This window comes from Lycium ferocissimum, chromosome 6 (genome assembly GCF_029784015.1).
Source record: "Lycium ferocissimum isolate CSIRO_LF1 chromosome 6, AGI_CSIRO_Lferr_CH_V1, whole genome shotgun sequence".
Classification (NCBI taxonomy): Eukaryota; Viridiplantae; Streptophyta; class Magnoliopsida; order Solanales; family Solanaceae; genus Lycium; species Lycium ferocissimum.
In genome coordinates this window covers 61,843,549-61,851,830 of record NC_081347.1, presented here as the reverse complement: position 1 = coordinate 61,851,830, position 8,282 = coordinate 61,843,549, and the positions used below count along the sequence as shown (strand labels likewise).

The following is an 8,282-nucleotide window of genomic DNA, read 5'->3' as shown; positions in this document are numbered from 1 at the left end:
GAAAGACATTGAGGAATGAATCAATCAAAGGTGTGTTACTTGTGAATATGGTGGTGGAAATCACCTCTACGATGAATGTCAAACAGGTAGTCCTATCTTTTTTGATTCATTTTATGAACAACCTCACGATGTTTCTAGTTTTTATAGGTATGATGATTTGTATGGGTGTGAATACAATTCAGAATGCTATCAACACCCAAATTTTGTATGGAGTCAAAATAAGACTAGCCAACCATCACAAGACGAGAATGTGAAACTGAAAGAGACTGTGCATAATTTCATAAAATACACAGATGAAAACTATGCACAGAATCATAAAGCCATTACAAATCTAACAATGCAATTAAATCAATCAGTAAGTATGGTAACCTCTTATAATGGTGGTAAACTCTTAAATAAAACTACGTCTTATGTGGAAGGATCAATTGATAAAATAAATGAGTCTTATGAAAAAGAATCTACCTCTCATGATGAAAGGTCTGGTCTAGTGGAGAAGAAGGACAATAAAGGTTTCATTGAATTTGATTCAACAAGTGATGAGTGCATACCACATTTTTCTCATCCACATAAATTGTTTAATTTAGAAGAAAAAGAGAATGAAGAGATCACAAGCACAAATGAAATATTCTTTGACCAATATTCTTCAATTTCTTTTGATCATTATGATTTTTTGGATTTTATTATTGAGGATTTTCAGGAAAATGCGTGGAAAGATCCCGGTGAAAAATGCAAAATGGAGTTAAAGATCATCATGCATAGTTGTTTGTCTGCTCGATACAAGGCCAAGAAAGAGCGGGATGAACGAAAAAAGAAGATATTTTGTAATGTTCTTGGCCAAATGAGCTCTGAAGGGAACCCCATGGAGCGAAAAAGAAAGAGTGATGCAGAACTTGGTGTGAAGTTCACAAGCTCACGAAGAAAGGAAAAAAAAAAAGGAGCCCCTTTACCTCCTCTTGCTTTTAAATTACTCTCATGGGGACATGACAATATTTAAGTGTGGGGGTAAAGACATATATGTATTACTTCAATATTATATATATATTCATTTTGTAACATAATTACTTTTCTACACTTCCACAGATTTCTTTGTTCAATTTTTTGCTATGGTCGTATTATTTTGAATTGAACACTTTTTTAGAATATATAATAATAAATAAGTTGGCTAAAATTTGTTTTTCTTAAAATGAGATTTTGAAAAAACAGATTTGATTGAGTATCATTCATGGGTAAAAATACCTTTCCAACCTCATATTTGTTTATTGGCGATTAAAATTATAATGTTTATTGATCCCAAGTGTATTGTGCTGTGAGGTTATATTGTACAGTTCTCTTGCTTATTCGAAAATCTAGAACTTGCCTTAAATGTGGTTTGTGACGAAATTCTAGGTAGAATTTTGAGTTGGGAAATAAAAGTAGGCCTTCCTTGTTGAATCATGACCTAAATTGACCTACCGTAATTATTTTTATCCCTAGTCAACCCCCTTGAGCCTAAATGAATTATCCCTTATTTTCTTGATAAGCCAAACATCAGACTTAGCCCAATCTTCGTTATCACATCTATTTATTCGCTTTATTCCCTTTTTGCCGCTATTAAAAAAAAAAAGTTGAATGCAAAATGCATGTGTGAGGGAGTATTTGTGAAAGAAAGAAGAAAAATGATGATATTGAGCTTATTGATCTTTTAAGAATGCTGTCATTAAAAAAAAAAAAAAAAACAGACAACTACAAGGAAATTTTTTAACAGCTATCTAGTTAGAAAAAAAAAACAGAGGGGTGAAAAATGAAAAATAAAAAGGAATACATGAGGTTGATTTGTTTCGGAAGAAGGAAAGCAATGGTGCTTAAATGTCAAATATTGTGGTGCTTATGAGGGACTTGAGTCACTTTTACTCATATGTATCCTACCCATCCCTAAACCCACATTGCAACCTTATAAAAGTCATAGATGATCACAACTCAAGGACTCCTATATTAGTGGAAAATCACATGCTAGGCAAGCTTATGGAAATTTCGAGTAGCTTGAGATACTTCTTTGTTGAGAGCGAGAGAATTTTTCTCTCTGTGCCTTTCTTTGATTTATATTAATATATTATGTGATTCATGGGCATCTCTCTTCATTTGGTTAGACACACTGGGATTAGGAAATATTGTGATTTTTAATCTCAATAGATGATTATGAGTGCGGATAAAATTATTTGAACTCGTAAGGTAATTTTAGTTGATTCTTGTTTGTCAAAAGTTCTCATAATGTTACCTAAAATTTTAGCCGCTATTTTATTTTGTGTCCTTTGCTCGAGGACGAGCAAGGATTGAAGTGTGGGGGTATGTGATGGATGTAAAATAAACATATATTATATACTTTAAACTATACTATTTTAAATAAAGAAGTTATATAATACTTCAATTTCTATGTGTTTTCTAACAATATTTTGTAGGAATAAGAAAGCCATTAATATAGCTAAAGATGAAAGAAAAGAAGAGATTGCAACACATCCACTTCACAATACAAAAAGTGAAGTTACATCTTCCTCAAGAATAGATTTTTCTCAAAATATATCTTCTCAAGATACATCTTCCAATTTCCACATTTAATGAGGAAATTCACTTCTATAAATAGAAGGCAACTCTTTGTATAGAAGACATCTAGAGTAGTAGGAAAATAACCATTTTTCTCTCTAGCTTTGTTCTTGCTCTTTCTTTTTATTTTTATTTTTATATTTTAGTAGATCTTTTGTTTATATACTCCTTATTGGAGTAATATCTTTATGGGAATAGTTGATGAAGCTTGGTATGTTATTATAGTATTTATCTTATTTTAAAATATTTACTTAGTGTCGGAATTTTAGACTTTTCCTAAATATTATTGCTACTCTATTATACTTTATGTTGTGGTTATTCTAGTATTAATTTTGTAATTCTCACGAAGCAAAATTAATACTTTATAATTATTGCATAAAATATTAGAGTAATAATAATATTTAATAATCTATCGTTCCAAATCGTTGATCTTGCTTCTTTCACAAACCTAATTCTCAAGAAGGAATTGACTTAAACAAGTTTATTGATTTAAATAATCTTCATCTTATTTCTTTTGGTCCTAATCCCACGGAGGGATTGACTCAAATAAGTGTATCGATTTGAGGAATATCTATACCTTATATCTTTTAGTTCTAACCCTCACGGAGATATTGACTCAAATAAGATTATTTATCTAAAGACTAATCTCAAGAGGCTTTACTCCTCATGACACAATTCAGGCAAGGAATTATTTTTCTTTTAATTTTCACTAGTTGTAATTTAATTAATATTCATTATCTCAAGGAGTGTTATTAATTGATTATTTCCAAGTGAGAAAAATGTAATTGTATTTAGCAATAAGCAATTATTCTTTCATGAAATGTATTAAATTAAGATTGTATTATAATAATAATCTTACCAAGTGGCTTCAATTATTCCCAACTCTTTTTAAATCTTTAGGAAATTATTTGTTTTGTTTAAATACTTAATTTTAAGACACTACTCTCTTTCATCAATTTGATCTCTCAAATAGTAACCGGGATAATATAAATCTGGAGCCTAGGTGGTTCCAATCTCTGTGGGATGATATCGTAAACTATATAATAATTTGACAGAGTACGGGCAAAAAAACTCTATATGCCCAGAGCTCGTCAATTATTGAGCAAACAATTGGTATGGTCGACCAGCAAGAAGACATTCAGACATTGTTATAGAGAAGGGAATCAGGTTGCAGACTACTTAGCTAAATATGCTACCACTCTGGACAATCCTCTTATAATCCAGAACTTACAACAAATGCCAATCCGAACGGAAAATATCTTGCAATGGCTGACTGATCATTATCATGACACAGGTTTAACTGCATTTTAAGGCTAACTCCCACAAGTCGAGATATCTACGGATATTTTGTTTATATAGGGAGAGGTGCAGGGATATTACTAAGCGGAAAGCTAAAAGAAACCTAATGAATGAGTGAAGTAATGTGAATTACAAATGGTACTTACAGCAGCTTCCACATTAGCAGGAGATTCATCACTAGGGCTGGAAAGCATGGATATGATGCTTAGAACTATACTCTCCACCTGCAAAGGAAAATCTGAATCGAGTTTTGATTCGATAGAAGCTATACTCGTTAATACTAAAACAGCATACAGAAAATCCTCTTAAACTAAACAATCAGGAGTAACAATCACAAAAGAAAGAACGCGTAAAGTGGCACACCTGCTGGATGTGTAATGATCACACCCAACTCCAGTCATAAAAAGATAAGCGGTCGCTGTAAATATAATCCGGTCTACAAGTCCGGAATTGAATCCCGCAGAGAACTAGCGTTAGCTATAACTGTTCAATATTACTAAGAAAATAAGTTTGAACGATATTCTGAATTATAAAGATTAAGATTTATGTTTTAAACTACTTAAGTAATAATAAATAATAGAGCAGTAAAAATTATCAACTCAAGAGGATGAAATTGAAAACAAGATTAAGGACGCCTAGGGTTATGATTTCCCCAATTATCAGAATCCTTCTCGCCATGTTATCTATAATCTCGCCAAGTAATTCTCTACGGATCGTGAGCACTCAACTTATAGTAATTCTCTCTCGAGCAATCACAATAATTTACTAGACGTATTCTCTCGAACTACCCTAGATAGCAATTTCTCACCGCTCACTATTGTTGGGTTTAATTGATAGGTTGAATGGGAAATAGAGGGAAAAGAAGTGGAGGTAAAATGAGATGAGTTGTTCCCTCTTGCTTTATGAAATAAGCATTTGTCCCTCATTGGTAGTGGAAAGAAAAGTTCTCCTACTTCAAAGTAGAACCACTCCTTCTTGTTGCTAAAGGGATAAGAAGAGAGTCTCCCCTCGCGCCGTCGTCGTTGCTCGGCTTCAGATTTGGTCAAATGGTCTGATTGATTGATAATCTTTTTCGACTAAATTTTCTTTAAATTTTAATTATTTAATTACTTAATTAAATTATCCAGATCCTGACCCGTTAGTGACTCGGATCCGCGTGTCTGTCCCGCGACCGGTTTCTTTCCCGGATTTTATTTAAAATTCTCGCCCGTTTTAAAGTGACTGTTCTGAAGGGTTGCAAACCTTCAGAAACAGTACTTCCATGTCTATAAATTCGTTTGATTCCTCAGATTTTTCTTAACGAATTTTCTGAACGTCAAAAACTTCTTCTTCTTTTGTACAAAATACATTCTAGTGTAATTTACTGTCGTTGAGTGGTTTGTTGATACCATGGTTTTAGGTACCGATACACCGCTGAGTAAGATCGTTCTATCCTGGGAGGATATATTCCATTAACCTCGGGTACTTGAGGGGAATAATTTCCTTAAGGACACACTGTGCATTCAGTGGGCTCGATTTTGATTCTTACATAGTTTTTCAGAGACTGTTGTTATTTTTCAGTTTCTGGTTTTCGTTTTCTACTGTTTTTCTAGAATCTGTCCAACTTCTGTTTTCTGTTTCAGAAATATTTTCTAAGTTACTGTTTCAACGTTTTTTGCAATATAGATTAATAACAATCTTAAGGAAATTATATTTTATATATTAATCTGTATTCTGTTTTGGAGACTAAAACCTGTGTGGTTTTCTACTCCGTATGAAATTTCGTGTTCTGACTTGAAGATATAAAAACTTCGTTGGAATATTAAAGTTCATACTTGCACAACGATTTGAAGAACATAAAAACTTCGTCGTTGTTGTTGTGAAAATTTTGCTATTCTAGTTTGTCAATTTTGATAGTTAAAAGAAATGGCAATTGAAAGCGCTACTACTTCTGCGACAACAAGCCGAACTGCTGTGCCACCGACGGAAAAATCGGGAAAATTTTCTGGAGCCAACTTCAAAGGATGGTAGCAAAGGGTGTTCTTTTGGCTTACAACTCTTGGTATGCGAAGTTCACCAACGAAGACCCTCCGTGCCTCTTCTTGCCGATATGCCGGCCAATGAAAATTTTATGATTGTTGAGGCGTGGAAACGAGCGTATTTTCTATGCAAAAGCTACATCCTAAGTGCTTTGGAGGATGATTTGTATAATGTCTACAGTGCTATGAAAACTTTGAAAGAATAGTGGGATGCACTTATAAGACTGAAGAAAACGCATGCTTGAAAAAATTTGTGGTTGCCAAGTTTTTAGACTATAAAATGATAGACAACAGAACCATTGGAACCCAAGTTCAAGAGCTTCAACTTATTTTTCATAACCTTATTGCTGAAGGTATGGTAGTTAAGGAAGAATTTCAAGTGGCTGCAATGATTGAAAAGTTGCCTCCTTCGTGGAGAGATTTCAAAAATTATCTAAAGCACAAGCCCAAAGAAATGAATTTGGAAGATCTCGTGACTCGTCTCAAGGTTGAGGAAGATAACAAAGCGTACCGAGAAGAATTCGCGTGGGAATTCAACGATTATGGGAGCGAATATCATTGAAGAGGCTGCTTCAAAAAGTAAGAAAAGAAAGAAGTCGAAAAGAAAGAAGTCCACCGGACAAAAGAAGGAGCAAGCCAATAAAAAGTTCAAGGGAAACTTCTATAATTGTGGGAAAGCTTGCCACAAAGCCCCAGATTGTTGTCTCCCGAAAAAGGACAAGAAAAAGGGACAAGCCAATATGGTGGAGAAGAATGATGACATGGATGATCTGTGTGCAATGCTATCAGAGTGCAATTTGGTTGGAAACCCAAAGGAGTGGTGGCTTGATTCTAGTGCCGCACAACATGTTTGCTCTGTAAAAGAAGCATTTGCAACCTATGCTCCCGCTGGACCCGAAGAGGAGCTTTTTATAGGAAATACTGCAACAGCCAAGGTTGAAGGATATGGGAAGATACTTCTGAAGATGACTTCAGGCAAGGTGCTGACTCTTAACAACGTTCTGCATGTTCCTACAATTAGGAAGAATTTAGTTTCAACCGCACTACTCGTCAAAAACGAGTTTAAATGTGTGCTTGTTAGTGAGAAAGTTGTAATAAGTAAGAATGAGATGTTCATGGGAAAGGTCTACCTCACCGAGGGCCTTTTCAAACTAAATGTAATAGTTGTTGACAGTATTAATAAGAATTCAACTTCGTCTTACTTATTGGAGTCAAATGATTTATGGCATGTTCGTTTAGGATATATCAACTACAAAACCTTGCGAAAATTGATTAATTTAGAAGTATTGCCTAAATTCGAGTGTAATAAATCAAAATATGAAATCTGCGTTGAATTTAAGTTTGTTAAACATCCATATAAGTCTATTAATAGGAGTTCAGATCCTTTAGACTTAATCCACACAAATATATGTGATATGAAGTCAATACCATCTCGGGGTGGGAAAAAGTATTTTATAACTTTTATTGACGATTGCATGGGATATTGTTATGTGTATTTGCTTAATAGTAAGGATTAAGCAATTGACGCATTTAAGCAATACAAGAACGAAGTGGAAAATCAATTGAATAAAAAGATAAAAATGATTCGAAGTGATAGGGGTGGAGAATACGAATTTCCTTTTGCAAAGATAAGTTTAGATTATGGAATTATTCATCAAACTATTGCCCCCTACACACCACAATCAAATGGAATTGCGGAAAGAAAAAATCGAACATTAAAGGAAATGATGAATGCTTTATTAATAAGTTCCGGTTTACCGCAGAGCTTGTGGGGGGAAGCTATCCTTACAGCTAACCAAATACTCAACAGGGTGCCCCACAACAAAACACAATCTATTACATATGAACTATGGAAAGGAAGAAAACCCAACTTGAAATATTTCAAAGTGTGGGGTGTTTAGCAAAGGTACAAGTTCCTTTACCCAAAAGGGTAAAAATCGGACCAAAAACTGTGGATTGTGTTTTTATTGGATATGCTACAAACAACAAAGCTTGTCGATTTTTGGTTCAAAAATTCGACAATCCCGAAATTCATGTTAATACGATAATTGAATCAGATAATGCTGAATTTTTTGAAAACATTTATCCGTATAAAACTGAATGTGAATCGTCGAGTGAAAGATCTAAATGACCGTGGGAAGAACTAAAGGAAAGTACACCAAGTGAAAAGGATCCAAGGCATAGCAAACGTCAAAGGACATCCATTTCCTTTGGACCAGATTTTGTGACATTCTTGCTTGAAAATGAGCCTTAAACATTTAAAGCAGTGATGTCTTCTTCTGATTCAAAGATTTTGGAAAGAGGCAGTCAATAGTGAGATTGAATCAATTTTGAACAACCACACATGGGAATTGGTTGATCTTCCTCCTGGAAATAAACTTTTAGGAT

At 34.0% G+C, this 8,282-nt stretch overlaps 1 pseudogene; it reads left to right on the top strand.

Annotated features, from left to right (window-relative positions):
- The first annotated feature begins 361 nt into the window (after positions 1-361).
- LOC132061496 (uncharacterized) lies at positions 362-7,689 on the top strand (annotated as a pseudogene).
- The last annotated feature ends 593 nt before the right edge of the window (positions 7,690-8,282 follow it).